Source organism: Acinonyx jubatus, chromosome B1 (assembly GCF_027475565.1).
Source record: "Acinonyx jubatus isolate Ajub_Pintada_27869175 chromosome B1, VMU_Ajub_asm_v1.0, whole genome shotgun sequence".
Taxonomy (NCBI): domain Eukaryota; kingdom Metazoa; phylum Chordata; class Mammalia; order Carnivora; family Felidae; genus Acinonyx; species Acinonyx jubatus.
The window spans coordinates 161,403,769-161,418,407 of NC_069382.1; the positions used below are offsets into that span (position 1 = coordinate 161,403,769).

At 43.0% G+C, this 14,639-nt stretch overlaps 1 protein-coding gene across 1 annotated transcript in view; it reads left to right on the forward strand.

Annotated features, from left to right (window-relative positions):
• The first annotated feature begins 1,104 nt into the window (after positions 1–1,104).
• TEC (tec protein tyrosine kinase) overlaps positions 1,105–14,639 on the forward strand; it is a 125,722-nt gene continuing 112,187 nt past the window's right edge. The window contains exon 1 of the mRNA XM_027056367.2: positions 1,105–1,229. The gene's annotated coding sequence lies outside the window, so the exon portion shown is untranslated. The remainder of the gene's footprint in view (positions 1,230–14,639) is intronic.

Genomic DNA, 14,639 nt, shown 5'->3' on the forward strand with positions numbered 1-14,639 from the left:
TCTTAGGGTTTATTGAATGCTTGAAGGAGAGTCCCAGATAAGCATGAGCTTGTAACTATTAATGTACTTGCCTTCCCTTAGCTTCATCTTCAGGGTTGACTGCCTGTCCCCTTGTTCAGTGCCCAGCTCCACTGTCACCTTCCCAGAGGAGTCTCCAGGACGACCAGGTGGAAAGTAGCCTTCCTCTCCCCCTCACTCTCAATGCCACCACCCTGCTGTATGACTATAGTCAACACATCTCATATGTGCAGTGGTTTCATTTTGAACTTGCTTCTTGTCTTTTCTCCCATCAAACTAGAATACAAGCTCCTTTGAGGGCAGAGCCCTCCTGTTTTCCCCGGGCCTGTAACAGTTCCCTGCACACGGTGGACACTCAGATTCTGGTGTCAGGATGGCAGTGGTTTAGAGGGCAGACTCCAGAGGAGGACGATCTGGATTTAGATTCCAGCTTTTCAGCTTACTATGCTGAGCGACATGAGGTTGGTTATGTAACTTCTCTGTGCCTCACTTTCACCACATGTAAAATGGGGGATTCTGATATAGCATATACTTTATAGAAATGGTAATACACGTAAAGTACCAAAACAGAGCCTGGCACACCGTAAGTCTTACATAGGTGCTGTTTTCTACTTTTCAGTGAGTGAGGCAAGTGTTAATACATTAACAGTCAATGCACGTGACCTTGTAAGTGTATCAGATGTGCTCCGATGCCTCAGGTTTGACAGAAAAAGACTTACTCTTTTCATAAAACTCTTGCTTCGCTCTACTGCACCGTGCCATCCACCTGGCCCGCCACCGCTTAGCGGAAGGGGAGGTGCGGTTCCTAGTTCCGACAGAGTCCCCAGTCACCCACAGGTGGCACTGCTCGGGGTTCTCCCGGGGCCGGGGATGTCCCAAACCTCGCGGGGCGTTTCTCCCGGGGTAGGAAGTCTGGGCCTAGGGAAGCCCAGAGCGGCGCTGGGGACACAAGGGACGCTCCTCCGACTTACCTGAAACTCCAGCTGGGTCTCAGGAGCCAGGACGCGCGTCCAACGCACTCCCGCCTCCAGTCTCAAAACCGCCCCAGGGCTCTTGGGAACCGGTTGCTGCGGGCAGAAGCGAGCGGGGGCGGAGCGAGCGGGGCGGGGCGGGGCGGGGGTGGGGCCTGCGGGCTCCGGGCTCCGAACTCCGCGGCGCCCGCGGGACTTCACTCTGTCGGCGGCTCCGCGCACCCCGCGGGCTCCAGCCAGGTAAGGACGCCGCGCGCGCGGGTTGGCCGGGCCGGCCCCGGGACTGCGGGGATCCGGGCAGGAAAGGGTCGGGACCGGCGCGAGGCGAGAGGTGGCTTCCATGAGCCCAAAGACTGGCCTTCCTGGGATGAGGAAGATTTTATCCCTAACGCGGCGTGGTGAGCGCGGGCCCGCCACGCCAGGTGAGGGACCCGGTCCCCTTGGGTCCGGGAAGAAGGGACAGGTGCGCGCTCCCGCGGAGTCGCACCTTCCCGGCGGCCCGCGCCTCCCGGCCTCTCGAGTTCAGGCGCTGGCCTCTCCGGAGGAGCCCCCGCCCCCTTTCTTTTCGGGTCCCAGGGCTCAGGCCGCCCCGCGGCAAGTTCAGCGTTGGGTTCGCTTCCCAGCTGCGCAGCCAGGTTGGTTCGTCCTCTCTGGGTGGCAGCACAGCCTCCATTGAAAGTTGGCACCATCGACGGAGACATTCCACAGTTGTACGTGTCCGAGTGCCTCACCCCACCAAATTCACTTTTTTTTTTTTTTTAATCTGGGAAATTGTTTGAATCTTGAAAACAGGGGTTCGGTGACTACAAGTATTGGAAAAACTAGGATCTTAACCTGGGAGTGTGCGCTTTTCTTGGATCCTAAATTTCCTTTTGATCTGAAATTTTTTTTCAAGGAAGAATAATAATGTGTTTCTGTGTACCAGGTTCAGAAACAGTCTCATCTGTTGCCATTCTTTGGAAACTGGAATATTTGATTAGAAGAGTTGACCTCAGTGTCAACTGGGAACAGGATGGGCTGGTGGCTGAGTTTGAAGGTTATCCAAAATAGTTGAGCGTTTTGAGCATATACCCTGTATTTTTCCAGTGAGTGCCCATTTTCCTTTTAGGAAATTCTGAGAATTTAATCTCTTTGAGATGAGTCTCCCCTAAAGACCTGAGGTGGAAAAAACAACCTCAACAAACCAGTGGGTTTCCCAATTAAGTTTAGGATGTAACAGGTTGGTTTGTGGCCCTGGTAGTTCCTTAGTCGGCAAGAATCACATGTGGAATGGAATATCATGATTTATATGGAGAAAAGAAAGTATGTTGTAATTTTTTCATCATGTACGGGAAAGTATTTTTTAGTTCAGTTACATTTTCAGTGTTTAGGAAAGACCTATACTTTCCCCATGCCTCAATTAATCTGATCAATATATCACTATTGTTGGCAATTCATGATGCTTACTGCAGTGTATTTATGTTAGTGAGTTTGAGTCTTTTCATAAGGGTGTGTATGTTTGCTTTTTGGAACTGTCTAGGGCAAGTGTTGGAAACACATGCAAATCAGTGCTGTGCTCTAGTTGGCAAAACCTTTGCTCCACATAGGTCTTTGAACTAAAATTTTCACAACTCCCCAAATAGAAACGACTATAGAATACTCATGTATGCTCTAGCACGTTTAACCTGTTTACTTATTCTGTACTAAGCCAGTCATCATGTTATTTCAGCAGATGGTTACTCAAGGGCAGGGGCTATGTTTGATCAAATCATGGTCAAGCTCAGAGAATGGTAACCTTTGCTCTGTAAAGTTAACCCTTGACAGGGTGGTTGGAAGGGTTATGCTTGGGGAAGAATTGTTGGTCTCCCTGCCTTCCTCTGCATATCCAGAGTGCTAGGAGACTGAGCCTTGGGTCTCTAAGCACACCTCTGCTTACAGGTTCCTCCAGGTTGGCTGGGTTGGTGCCTCCTCTCCCTGCCTGGCTCTTCCGGTTTTATGCTTCCACCCCACTCCACCCCTCCCTGGATTCCTACCCTTAGGGAGAATTACCTTATTGTTCAGGGCAGAGAGACTAGGTCCACATAGTTTGCACAGGGGTGTTGACCCTCAGCCTAGTGCAGGGTCCCCCGAGGATGTTTAGTAAATATCTGTTGAGGACAACGTCACTTGTTTTAGAGTCCTTATTCTCTCTTGTTATTTAGTCTACAGAGGTGAAAAGGAGTGAGGTTGAACGCAGATCAATCATTTTAGGGGCCAGTTGCCTTGGTCAGATTAGTGTAGTAAAGGGGACATTGGAGTCTGTTAGTGAAATTAGCTCATGGTTGTTGGCAATTGTAAGATTATCCTGTACTATGTGATTATGCCATGAGAATAGCTTTGTTGAAAAGAATCCCAGAAGAGAGGGGCTTATTAGTTATCTCCACCTGGACTTGCCTTTTTGTCTCTGCCCTAGATCAACCACTCCTTCCTTGGTTGGATTATAACTGTTACCTTTCCCACCGCATTTGGTTGCTCAGAGCTCAGATGACCACAGCTATTGTGGCCTAGATGTAGAAAATTACATTTTCTATTGTTTGGGAAAAACAAGGATGGCATTTTGCCAAATTCCATGTATATATATGGAATATATATGGAATATATATATATATGTGTATGTATGTATGTATATATACATATACATACATATACATATATACATACACATATACATATACATACATATATACACACATATACATATATACATATATGTATACATGTGTACATATGTATACATATATGTATACATACGTATATATATGTATATACATTTAAGCTTTTTTAAAATGTTTATTAGTTTTGAGAGAGAGAGACAGAGAGAGCGAGCAAGCATGAGTGGGGGAGGGGCAGAGAGAATCCCAAGCAGGTGCCATGCTGTCAGTGCAGAGCCTGATGCAGGCTCGAACCACGAAGTGAGATCATGAGCTGAGCTGAAATCAAGAGTCGGATGCTTAACCGGACTGAGCCACCCAGGCACCCCAGTTTTAAACTTTTAATCTAAATTAGATTTCTCTCTTTCTAGAAACAACCACATGTAATTTTTGAGCTGGTTATTTTGGTATTTGTTGCTTATAGTTGCTACTTCTTGAGTTTTGCAGTTTGAGGCTTTATCTGTTGACTTCCCACTATGGAAGAGGATGACATGGCTCCCTTTTTTCCTCTCACCCCCCCACCCCCACCCAACCACAGCTTCCCTAATTTTCCATCATTGCAGTGGTTAAACAGTAATTTTGGTTAGATCAATGTACATAGCTAAGCAGAAAACAGCTCTTTGTTTTCTTTGGAGTTCATCATTGCTTTGTTTGTTCATTTACTTAGTTTCTTACATCTTCATCGTTAATTCTCTGGCCAAGAAATCTCTTGGCCAGATTTCTGAAACTTGCCTCAGATGCATCAGGTATTCTGCCAATTTCATTTTCCTGAAGTTGTCCCTGAGCCTCCTGGCTTGCCCTAATATGGACCAGTTCACCTCTACACATGGGACACAGTTGTCACCCTGAGGACTTCCTTTCGTCATCATCCTGGGGATCCCCATCATTTCTCTCCTCTTAACCTGTAGTGCATGTCCTCTCTGTCTTGGTAGAGTCCTTTGTTTTGATAGAGCACGTTCTCAAGGAGCTTCTTGGAAAAGATGGATGGATATGTATTTTTTTTCTTGATGGTGAATGCCTCTAAATAGCTGTTTTCTACTGACAATTGATAGTTTAGAATTTTAGGATGGAAAATTTGAAAGCATTGTTTCATTGCCTTCTAGGTTGTGGTGTTGCTATTGAGAAATTCGGAACTGTTCTGATTCCTTAATTTTTGCTGTAATTTGCTGTACAGTTTACAAACCTACTGAGTCCTTCATGGAAGTTCATAGAATTTTCTCTTGGCCTCCATAATCCTGAAATTTCATGATGCTCCTGCTTAGTATGGGTCTGCTTTCATCCCTTGTGCTGGGCTCTTTGAATCCTGAAACTTATACCCTTCAATTTGGGAAGTTTTCTTGAATTAACTCATTGATAATTTCCTCCTCTCCATTTTCTGAGATGTGTCTTTCAAAAACTCTTATTGTTTATATATTAGATATTTTGGACTAGGCCTCTAATTTTCTTTCCTAATATGTGTCTTTTAATTTCTTGGTTCTGCTTTTGGGGTGATTTTTTTTTTTTCAATTTTATCATCTCATCCTTCCACTGAGTTTTTAATAAGTATAATCATATTTTTAATATTTTAAATTAAAAGCTCTTTGTTTTCTGAGGGTGTGTGTGTGTGTGTGTGTGTGTGTGTGTGGTACATTGAAAGGAAGGAAAAATTCTTCTCTACCCTCAAGATCTTCTAGCTGGACTAAGAATTAAATTTAAATCAGACAGATTAACAAGAGAAAAAAAAACCAGTTTTATTCCATATGCACAGAGGCCCAATTATGAAATTGAGACCTGAAGAGATGATGAGGCAGGCAGGCAAGCAGGCAGGTTTTTTATATTTTTTAGACATAGAGACAATAAATCTTTGAGGAATTGACAGGACAAAGAAAATTTGGGAACTCCAATTAGTAAAGAATTCTAAACAGAATTTGGGCTGTGGTAGTAAATGAGTAAAAAGTAACCAGAGTTGTTTATAGAACCTTCTGGGCTCTAAATTTCCCATCTCTGGAATTAAGGTATTCTTTTTACCTCCTGATGCAGGGAGAGTACCTTTCACTTGGGAGATTTATTTCCCGCTTTCAAGGGACAGAGGAGGGTCTGGTGTTCTTGCTGCATAGGCTGTCTCCTAAGTAACTTTTATTTAAAATAATCAACATGCCAAAGTGGCATATTTGGAGGTGCCCTGCCCTTGGCCCCTTCCATATCTATTTCTTGCTTTTATTTTATGGTCTCAGTGTCTTATCTGTCTTATCTCTCTGCGGAGTTTACTTTTTTTGAAAGTTTTTTCCTTCCTTCACAGACTCAGTTTCCCCATGTTGCTTTTGTCTGTTGATTTGTTTAGGTCTCTGTCTTTCCTGTTAGAGACTTTCCTCATGTTCCTCATACCCTTTTGTTGTCTGCTCACATTTGAGTGGGGGATTAGGAGCTGAAGTTGTGTGTGGGCTTGTTGACCGGGAATTTCACTGTCAGGTGATCTGGCTGGGGTTTTATTTGGCGAAACTGATGTCATTACCTCTTGGGCCACTGAGAGTCCTCAGAAAAGGCTCTTCCACTCTTTTCCTGGACAGTGATGGAGAGCTTGGCTGCCAGTGATCTGGGAACTAGGTGGAGAAGAAGGCTGGAAGTCTCAGCATCCACATGTTCATATAACCCCTCCTTGGTGTTTCCAGAACATCTGAGCCATGCCTGATGCACCCCATTCCAGAGACCCCCTCCCTCTTTTACCCTCTCTGGGAGAGGAGGTGGGGAAGACACTGCAGGTGTTTTTGCAAGGGTAGGCAGGCGGAGATCACCTAACTGCTCAGAAAGGCTGAAGGGATATGGGACATCCAACTGCTTTTTAAAGTTCAGTTGTCTTTATTTTAGCCCACCTCTCTCCCCGCAGAGGGTCTAACTGCCTTGCATTATGTAGCATTTTGAAGATTCTGTCGTACATTCGGGTTGTTTCTTGACTTCCCTTCACCCCACCAAAATGTTTTATTATTTTCTCTTCTGTTCCCTCCATCTTTGTGGGTTTATGCATTAAAGAAAAAAAAAATCATTTTTTTTTTTTTTGGTCATTTTATTGAGTTTTCAGGAGGGAGAGAAGGTGGAAGGTCTTGTTCAATCTGCCATTGGTGCCTTCAGCAATCTCCACTGAGAGACTAGTGTGGTTCAGCCATGACGTTATGCTGCTGTTTTCCTGCCTTTACCAACAGTAAACGTTCCTTGACCAGTCCAGTTATATTCTTTCACTGAACCCCGTTTAGACCTCAGATTTCTTCTTCTGCCACTCTCAGCATCCACCACCAACTAATCACAGTTGTCATGGGAGGCAAAATCTCCCTCTAGACCTAGCTTGGGTGATATATAGTGTACTGGTCACAAAGCCCTTGTTTCCATTTCTCCAGTTCACTTTGTTGAGGACTCATTCTATCCCCTTGGCCTCTGATTACCTTTCAGTGAAACTCCTCTTCAGATGTTTTAATCTGAAAGGCAGGCCTGGTGTCATCGGTGGCCATGTGGCCTCGATGGAAGTTATCATCATTTCCTTCTGGAGGCCAGTTTATCACACAGTTGCCTTACTAGCAGAAGCATCCTCACTTCCTCTTTCAAAGCTCATGTCTTTCTTGGAATGTTTCTGGCTAGTTCCTGTTTCTGGCTAGGCTGATCAGAGATGACTGATCTGTCCAGTGCCTCATGGATGGTCACAACTTCCCTAACCCCCTTTTACCAACTGAGTCATTCCTTAGGCTTTAATTCAGTGTGCAGCCTTCTGTCCCAGTAGCTTGACAGCATCAGCATGACTTTATGCTTAACACAGAGGAACGATGACAAGTCAACTTCCACTAAAGGAGGAAGAGCATCGTTCCCAGACCATCTTATCTGTGCAGAAAAAGCAAAGCTCTGTACTCCCAAGATGGCGTCTCTGCACTGGGAATACAGAAAACACCAGTGCTTGCAATTGCTAATTGGAGTGGGTACAGGAGTGATTTGCTCTCTGGGGGATGACAGTAAAGGATAAGATGGTTAGAAAACACCATTCACCTGGAGCCCACCAGGTACCATTGTGAATGAAAACTTGGCCAGTGGAAATAGCTACAGTGCTCATTCTTCCATCTGTGCTTCCACAGCCATCCTTCCCTTTTCTAAGTAGAACCTTGGAAGCCATTGCAACCGCTCTTCCCGCGCAGTAGTTTTTCTCTAATGTGTTAAGTGCTTCTCTGAATTTCTTTTCGTCTTCTTAGCTAGTTTGTAAACTCTCCTAGGGAAGAGTGCAATGCCTAACAAATACTTGATGAATATACCAAATGAATTTTTTTTCCAGATAATTGTGGACACTTGGCAGTTAGGGGAGAAAAAAAGATGTTTGGTCATAATTATTCAAGTTGGACCCAATAACCTAAATTCATTAACAAAAAAAATTTTTTTTTTAATATTTATTTATTTTTGAGAGACAGAGCATGAATAGGGGAGGGGCAGAGAGGGAGACACAGAATCCAAAGCAGAATCCAAGCTCCTAGCTGTCAGCATAGAGCCCAGTGTGGGGCTGGAACCCATCAATTGTGAGATCATGACCTGGGCTGAAGTCAGACATTTAACCGACTGAGCCACTCAGACGCCCCATTAAATTCTTGATTAGACTCTCACTTCACTCTGTCTGTCTAGACTGAAACATAGAGCATTCCATTTAAGTTTCCCCAAGTGTATTGTTTTTTGTATTATTTAGAAATATTTCTCATTGGAAACATTTTTTAAAAATTTAAATGTTTATTTAATTTTGAGAGACACGTAACTACATGGCATTTGTTTTTGAAAGTTAAAGCTTTTTGTTTTTAAGTTTATTTATTTGTTTTGAGGGGGAGAGCAAGGGAGGGACAGAGAGAGAGAGAGAGAGAGAGAGAGAGGGAGAGAATCCCAAGAAGGCTCCCCACTTGTCAGTGCAGAACCTGACATGGAGCTCGAACTCACAAACCATGAGACCATGACCTGGGTCAAAATCAAGAGTCAGATGCTTAACTAACCGAACCACCCAGGTGCCCCTTGAAGGTTAAAAGCTTTTGAAATGATTAGCTATAGATTATCAAAGTGACAGACTTTAAATTGTCTTCTACTGTATGAGATACTTCTAATGAACTGTCAAATATCCTACTCCCTTTATCTTTAATTTTTGTGAAACCCTAGCCTGATTGCATAGGAAAAGATTTTAGCTTCTTCTCTTTATCCTGAATAGAGTTCCAACAATGTCTTCCTGTTACTATTTCCTTGGAAACTCTATGTCCTCATGTATCCCCCAATATTATGTTTCAACCACAACATGTGGAATCTTCACATGACTGCCCCCAAAATGAAATTGTGGCTTTTCTTTTCCCTACAAAGGAGTGATTTAAACGTTTATTTTTCTGCAGATATAATTTAAGTGTGCAGTAAAGTTAGTTTTGACCATTGGGGTTATTTTGGGTCCAAAGAAGGCAGTTGGCTTTCTTTTTATTTTCCTGCCTTGACAAAAATGCCTGATCCTTTAACCATGCAGATAAACAGAAATACAATTTAACTGAGTTATGAATGTAGTTAGGCATATAAATTTAAGTATGAATGCTTTTTAATTTTTTTAAAAGATTGTCAACTTATTTGTCACATATTTAGATCAGTTATAGGAGTCTTGCATTAAAGAATTCTTGGGGCGCCTGGGTGGCACAGTCGGTTAAGCGTCCGACTTCAGCCAGGTCACGATCTCGCGGTCCGTAAGCTCGAGCCCCGCATCAGGCTCTGGGCTGATGGCTCGGAGCCTGGAGCCTGTTTCTGATTCTGTGTCTCCCTCTCTCTCTGCCCCTCCCCCGTTCATGCTCTGTCTCTCTCTGTCCCAAAAATAAATAAACGTTGAAAAAAAAAATTAAAAAAAAAATTCTTATTCATAGGGTCTGGGGTTGTAGCTGAAAGAGCTTTTTGAGCTCAGCTGGTGATGCGTCCTCCTGCCTCACGTAGACTAAGGATAAATCTCTGGATGCCACAGGGATTCCTCAACTCCCAGTATGCTCTTTGGATTCTCCCTGCCATCATTAAACATTTTTTTTGTTTGTTTGTTTTATAGAGTTTCATATATTCATTGTTAAAAAATATAAACAATGCTGAAGCTTATAAAGAAATTAAAAATGACCCCAAACCATTCCAGACAGAATTTGGTGAACACCCCTTCGTCATCTCTATCATCATTTGACTTTTTAAAGATCTTCAGCAACTTTCTAGAAAATAATTAACTTAAGGAGCATTGTGTGCAACTGTTTATGTAACTCTAAATTCTATAATTTTTATATATGTGTGTGTATGTATATGCATATATACATACACATACATACATGTATATACACACATGTATATACATACACACATACATACAATTATTTATGAGGTTATAATTAGTTCAGGCATAAAGTTCTTTGGGTAACATTATTTCATATAGGTATTTTTGTAGGAATAATTATCATTTTTAGTAAGTAGGTGATAGTCTGTCCTATGAATATACAACGGTATTTTGAAGCACTTCCCAATTGTACAATTGGGGTTGTTTTCTTTTTTTTTTTCTAAGTAGTGTTGCTATACTATCCCCTTTTGGGGATTATTTTCTTGGGGAGTATTTCTCGAAATTTCATCTGGGATTGAGGATTTCTAGCTTCTGTTAATCATTGTCAGAAGGACACAAAATGATCATGTGAAAAAGTTCACTAGCTGTATCAAGTTATCCAAAGTTTCCGTTATCCTCTATTTTGAACTTTTAGATCAACAGTATCTACTTTGTGTGAAGACACGAGGTTTAGCTGGAGTTATTGAGGCCGTGTTATGTACTAGGTTGTAGGTCAGATAACAAAGCCAGAGTAACCCAACGGGTCCATTTGCAGAGGCTGTGTTCTGGGTGGTAATGTCTATGGCCTCCTTTGATCTTGTTGGATGTGGTAGGAAAAGTGTCTAGGGATCAGTAACAAAAGGTGGAGAGGTTGTTATGGTATCTGTGAAACAACATTTGTCCTCAGTACCTGGTCTAGGGTGCATGAACCTTTGTGTAAGCAGGGGAAGGCATCACACACCTATAAGGAGCTCCAACCCTCCCACCCATTTCCCCATTCTTGGACTGCAAGAGGAAGTAGGAGGGGCAGGGCAATGAGCAACATTAAGGAATTTTGCATTAATATCTTTCTGGGTAAAGAACTCGGGGTAGAGGACAATCCTATTCAGGTTTTTCCCTTGACATCTTCCTGTCTAATGTCTAAAGCCTGGGCTAGAATTGTAAGTCAGCTATTAACTGGCGTTATGTTCCCAGGCCTCAGGTTTTCCACCTATTAAGCAAAGCATAATGACACATAATTAACAGTCTGCTTCAGAAAGATTCATGGCCCAATGCTTATAAAGGACTTTGAGCTTTTCAGAGTGTTTTATACACATTCATGTATGATGACATGGCTTGCTCTGTGTAGCAAAGGGCATCTATATTATGCCTGTTTTAAAGATGAGAAAAGTGAGCCTCGTAGAGGATAATAGCTTGCTGAGAATCGGAGGGTAAATTTAAGGTACCTTCTACAGAATTTTTCTTGGATTTTGTGGAACTAGTGGAGTCTAAAATAAATTCTACATGAGCATGTATGTGTTGGAAAAGTGGGTATTACAATTTTTAAGCAAATACAACCTTTGTGGGGGTAGGCATAGGCTACTCCTTTGTAAGGGGGAATTGTGTTTGACATTCAGTGGAGTTCTTGAAGGGCATGAAATAATTACGGAAGCTAGGGATAAACTGTGATTTTCAAAGTAATGTGGAAAAGTCTCCACACACAGTCTGTTAAATAAATTGAGTCAGGGGGAGTTTGGGAGAAATGCTTTGTCCCCAAAACAGGTGGGGTCGGTAAAAACAGAATAAAGGCTTGGCGTAGATGAACATTTCCTAGAACGCAAATGTGAGTAAACTAGTCTAATTATTATTTTTTTTTTCAACGTTTATTTATTTTTGGGACAGAGAGAGACAGAGCATGAACGGGGGAGGGGCAGAGAGAGAGGGAGACACAGAATCAGAAACAGGCTCCAGGCTCTGAGCCATCAGCCCAGAGCCTGACACGGGGCTCGAACTCACGGACCGCGAGATGGTGACCTGGCTGAAGTCGGACGCTTAACCGACTGCGCCACCCAGGCGCCCCTAATTATTATTTTTTTAAAAAATAAATGATGTAGAAGAGGGAGTGCACAGTGTAAACTCCAAATTTACAGTCAACATGAACATATTGGGACATTAAAAGGCCGAACTGCTGGTCTCAGGTCTATGCAGTGGTGATGAGTGCATTTAGGTAAAATGAGTCCATGTGTATATGCAGATGGACATTCCAGTTTTTTTACTCAAGAAAGATTCAGAACTCAGGACCCCTGAGATCAGGAGTTGCATGCTGTTCCGACAGAGCCAGCCAGGTGCCCCTGTAAACTCTTAACTGAAGAGATTCACTAAGTGTACAACTTGGAACAAAAAAGCTAACTAAATCTTAGGTGTTGTTACAGATAATTCAGAAATGTCATTTTACCCATTTTCATGTTTCAGCATCTAAGATAGTTTCATCAGTGTACCTTAAAGACATAAGACCTAGAGAAAAGCAAATGTATCTATCGGTGGCACGGACTATTGAGTAAAATATCCCCATTGATTTCTTCGGTTGAAAAAGATAAAAGCTGAGGAGATGTGTGGACAAGGGTATGCCCTCTTATAGCTCGGTGATACAGGGAGGCCATTCATTTGCACCTTCTTTATTCCCAAATAATACCCCACCTGCTCCCAATAGTTAATGTTTTTGATCACAGATGATGTGCCAGGCTCCATGTAGAGCTCTTTACATGTCTTGGCTCATTTAACCCAGGCTACAACCCAATGAGTGGGCAAGGTCATTCCCAACATTCTTCAGATGAAGAGCCTGGAGCTCAGAGGTTCAGGGAGATGTGGTTTTAGCGGTGGAACCAGACATGAGAACAATGCAGTCTGACTCCAGAGGGTACTTTTATAGCTCTACTGAGTATAAACGCTGAGCTACGCTCCTCTCCTCTTGTTACTTTCTGTCCTGGTAAAGAGAAATGGACAACCTAGAAGAAACCATGAAGGCCTGCTTCAAACGAAATGAAAGCAACCAGTTCTTCTGGGTATCACTCCAAGCCCCTGAATCCTGAATATCCTAAGATGTCTTTATAGCAGCGCCATTGGATGGAAATATTCTGTGAGCCAGATAATTTGAAAGTTCCTGTTGGCTACATTAAACAAGTGAAACACACTAGGTGAAATTTATTTTAATAGTATATTTTATGTGGCCCAATCTATAAGAAACATTATAATTTCACCATGTAATCACATAATGATTGTTATTTATTAATAAGGTACCAGAAATAACTCAGGAGCTTGATTAAGAGCAATAACATGCAGGACGCTGCAATGCAATACAGTATCTTTTTTTTTTAATTTTTAAAAAAATATTTGTTTATTTTTGAGAGAGACGGAGACAGAGTGCAAGTGGGTTAGGGGCAGAGAGAGAAGAAGATACAGAATCCAAAGCAGGCTCCGGGCTCCGAGCTGTCAGCACAGAGCCCGACGCGGGGCTTGAACTCATGGGCCGTGAGATCATGACCTGAGCCAAAGTCGGACCCTCAACCGACTGAGCCACAGGCGCCCCGGTGCAATACAATATCTTATGTAGTGCAGTAGATAAAGTAAAATGTCCTACCAAACAATCAAGTTTTGGCTAATGGAGAAACATTTTATACTGCTTCCGTTTTACATTTTGAATTAAAATTAAATAAAATTAAAGATTTAGTTCCTCACTTGCAGTAGCCACATTTCAAGGGCTCAACGGCTATTTGTGGCAAATGGCTACCATACTGAGTGGTGCAGCAAAAGTTATTCTCTGTCTCCAAAGGCCCAGGGACTCCCGGATCCTCCATCTCCACCCCTAGATCCTGACCCCTCCCAGCCCCCAGTTCAGCTTCCTTGCCTCTGCCCAGGGCCGTCATGTACAGTTGTGCAGTTATGCACTGTACAATCTGGGATGGCATTCACATTGTAGATGTGGTGGGCTTCTTTTATTTACTGTAACAGGGTTTTGGAAGGTGGAAGTAAAGTTAAAAAAAATTTTTTTTAATGTTTATTTTTGAGAAAGAGGGCGAAAGAGGGAGAGAGAGAGAGAGAGAGAGAGAGAGAGAGAGAGAGAGCCAGCAGGGGAGTGGCAGAGAGAGAGGGAGACACAGAATCTGAAGCAGGCTCCAGGCTCCAAGCTGTCAGCACAGAGCCTGACGTGGGGCTCGAACTCCTGAACCTGCGAGATCATGACCTGAGCCGAAGTCGGATGCTTAGCTGACTGAACCACCCAGGTGCCCCTGGGTGGAAGTAAAGTTTTTAAAGGCAGAGACACTTTTTCTTTTCATGCAAAGGCATTTTTGGGGCGGTGATTATAGTTCTGTTCCTTCTTAGCGTTCTAACAGTTGGGCCCAGGCGTCGTTCTCTTGTATGCTCAGCGCCTTCCCAGTGCCCACACCCTGTGGCTGAAAGTAATGAAGCGGCTTCAGTCAACCTCTCCAGCCCCCAAATAATGCCACAAAGCTATCGTCACTCTTCATGGTAGTTTACCTTGGAGCTATATGTGCCTCATTCATGATTGTATCTGCCGTGCCTCGCTGCATGCAGCAGGTGCCCAAGACATTTATTGATTTTAACTGTTTTCTCAGTGTTCACTTAGGCCCCTGTGTTGTGTCCTGAGTTGCCCTTAATGAACCTTGACCCAGGGCTGCTTTATCCAAGTGCTGACATGGCTCTCTCTTTCACTGAGTCACAGCTCACCATTCATGTGGTCATGTTCTAAGTAATAATAATTGTCATCATTGTTATTATTACTAATAAGCTACCATTTATTGATCACTTTGTGTCAAGCTTTGTGTCTAGCCGTTTATGTGCCTTATTTCATTTACCCTTTCCACACATCTCTAGGAGGTGGGTGCTATCATTATCTCCATTTTA